Source organism: Tarenaya hassleriana, unplaced genomic scaffold (assembly GCF_000463585.1).
Source record: "Tarenaya hassleriana unplaced genomic scaffold, ASM46358v1 Cleome2, whole genome shotgun sequence".
In the NCBI taxonomy this organism is placed as follows: domain Eukaryota; kingdom Viridiplantae; phylum Streptophyta; class Magnoliopsida; order Brassicales; family Cleomaceae; genus Tarenaya; species Tarenaya hassleriana.
In genome coordinates this window covers 6,244,839-6,247,303 of record NW_010965372.1, presented here as the reverse complement: position 1 = coordinate 6,247,303, position 2,465 = coordinate 6,244,839, and the positions used below count along the sequence as shown (strand labels likewise).

Sequence of the window (2,465 nt, the reverse complement as noted above, 5' to 3'; positions counted from 1 at the left end):
GGCCCTCTCTCTCTCTCTCTCTCTCTCTCTCTCTCTCTCTCTCTCTCTCTCTCTCTCTCAATGCAAAGTTTCTTGCTTTCGGTCGATTGGTGTTTCTTCTTGGATGCAATGAAATGCCGAAGTATTTCGAGAGGCTCATCCCGGAATTTGAAACCCTAACTGGGTTTGAAATATTCTTCATCGAACTGTTGTCTCGTCGGAGGTATGCTCTCTGTTCATGTCTGTTTTTTTTTTTTGGTGATTTAGCTATTTCCTCAAGATTCTATCGGTTTTATGGGATTCAATTGAATGTTTCTATCGATTGTCTTCTTGCCCTTTTCTGGGGGCATGTTATGGTTTCCATTTGAAAATTTTGTTCTACCCCTTTTGGTTTGATGTGGAATTACGTTTGTTCATCGATTCTTGTCTCCAAAGGTGGTTCAGTCTATAAACCCACTTATTATCCCAATTGAATTCGAAAATACGAAATGATAATTATAAAGTGGATTTTTCAATCATGGAGAGTTCTTTGCAATATTGAAATTGGCTTGAACAGTGTGTTGTATTGAAGCACGTTCTTTGGTCATCATGTATTTATGTTGACTGCTCCCTTAGTTCTTAGACAATAGTGCATTTGGCAACATAGATTGGTGAAATTCAAACTGGGATGATGAATGGGATGCAAATTTCATTAAAGATTAGAAGAAAAAGGACAGAAAAGGCTGTATAAAATTAAGCTATCTTTAGGCTGTATAACCCCAACCTTCTCATGGTCCAAATCATTATCTAGAATCCAGTTTTCACTTAGTGTTGTTATGTTTGCTCAATTGTTGAAGTTCATCTTAAAGAACCACACAGAAAAGGGATTTAATCACTCCTTACATGTATTTTTTTTAATGGAACTTTTGTACATGGAACAAAAAAATCTGGGGATTATTTTCTGAGTGACAATCAATTTCAGGTACTCCTGCATTTGGGTTAAATAGCTAAGGATCTGGTCATTTGTTATTTTAAATGTAGAAAAAATTGTTGGAAAGTCACTAATCTGTTCTCTACTTGCTGCTGAAATACGAGTGGGGTGTATCATGTATGTTGTTAACCGTACCAAATGTCCTTTTGTTGAGCAAGTCAGTCAAATAAGAAAACTAAAAGATAGGTTTTGTTTTATAGTAAATTTCAGCTGGCTTTTGTAATACCGACGTTTTGTGGCTGGAAATTCACTAATGGATTCCGATTGGTATGGCACATTCATGGAGAATTAGGAAACGCTACCACAGTCAATGTCAACACTTTCTGTCTTTTTGGTTGGATTTGTTCTTCTAGTCAGTTTACTCCTAAACCAATTTTTTATAAACATCATTTGGCTTTTCTTCATATTGAGTTTTAACAAAATGTTTAAGGGGCATTCCGAGAATCGAACTCGGGACCTCTCGCACCCAAAGCGAGAATCATACCACTAGACCAAATGCCCCGTTGCCGATGTAATTCAGTCAAAGAATTCTTTTTCTGAGCAACATTTTTTAGAAGCCAAGTCCTTCTTTCGTTTGCTTTCCCGAGATCTGAAGTTGTGAGATCTTACCATTTCATCAAATGCTTAGTTGTGATGCCCTTCAGTTAATATGCTAAGGATCTTGCCTCTTGTTTGGTTAATAATTGTCACTCTCTAGAATGTGATGTGAGGGAAATGTGTGTTGCGTTGCTATAGCTCATTGGTGAAGGGTCAAGGGGAAAAAGAGAATTTTTTGTGAGATAACATTTTGCTGCTGATTGAACATTGACTTTTATAAAAGTCAATGGGGCATTCCGAGAATTGAACTCGGGACCTCTCGCACCCAAAGCGAGAATCATACCACTAGACCAAATGCCCTGTTGCATTTAGAAAGCATAAGTTCTCTGAGTTTGTTTGAACAACCAGTTCGTTCTTTCTGAAGGCAAATGCCTGTGTTTCTGATGCATTTCTGTTGAAGAATTCTTTGGCTGAGCATTCTTTTTTGAGAAATTTATGTGTGATCCTTCTCCTACTGCTTCAGCTCATTAGCCATTAATGGAGATTCTGGGAGCATGCAGTTAGGATAAACAGTTGATGGTTTGTTTCTGAGATGGAGATGTATTTTCAGCTTAAACAAATCTGTGCTCTTGGATTTGAAAGCAAAGGTACATCGTGTTTGTCAAGTAAGAGATCATGTCATTCAAATGCCTGAGTCATGGCACCTTTAAGTTAAAATGCTAAGGATCTTACTTTTCTGTGTTTTGACTGTTGGAAAGATTTTTCTTAAAAGCCACTAGTCTGGTTAAAAAGTTCTCATTCTCTGAGATATGAGGGAAATATTTGTAGCTCAATTGCTGAAGCTCATCAATGAAAGTTCAACAACATAATGAAAGCTTTTTGTGAAACAATTTTGGTCTGGATTTTAGGGCATTCAGATTCAGTTCATAAAAAGTCAATGGGGCATTCCGAGAATCGAACTCGGGACCTCTCGCACCCA

At 37.4% G+C, this 2,465-nt stretch overlaps 1 long non-coding RNA gene and 3 other non-coding genes across 4 annotated transcripts in view; 1 reads left to right on the top strand and 3 right to left on the bottom strand.

The window, feature by feature from the left end:
• Positions 1–22: 22 nt before the first annotated feature.
• LOC104812626 overlaps positions 23–2,465 on the top strand; it is a 6,047-nt gene continuing 3,604 nt past the window's right edge. The window contains exon 1 of the long non-coding RNA XR_771616.2: positions 23–202. This is a non-coding gene — a long non-coding RNA (uncharacterized LOC104812626). The remainder of the gene's footprint in view (positions 203–2,465) is intronic.
• Positions 1,379–1,450, bottom strand: TRNAP-UGG. Its single transcript has one exon. It is a non-coding gene; the product is annotated as a tRNA-Pro (tRNA).
• TRNAP-UGG lies at positions 1,775–1,846 on the bottom strand. Its single transcript has one exon. It is a non-coding gene; the product is annotated as a tRNA-Pro (tRNA).
• Positions 2,426–2,465, bottom strand: part of TRNAP-UGG — a 72-nt gene continuing 32 nt past the window's right edge. Inside the window, exon 1 of the tRNA in view lies at positions 2,426–2,465. This exon is cut by the window's right edge and continues 32 nt beyond it. This is a non-coding gene — a tRNA (tRNA-Pro).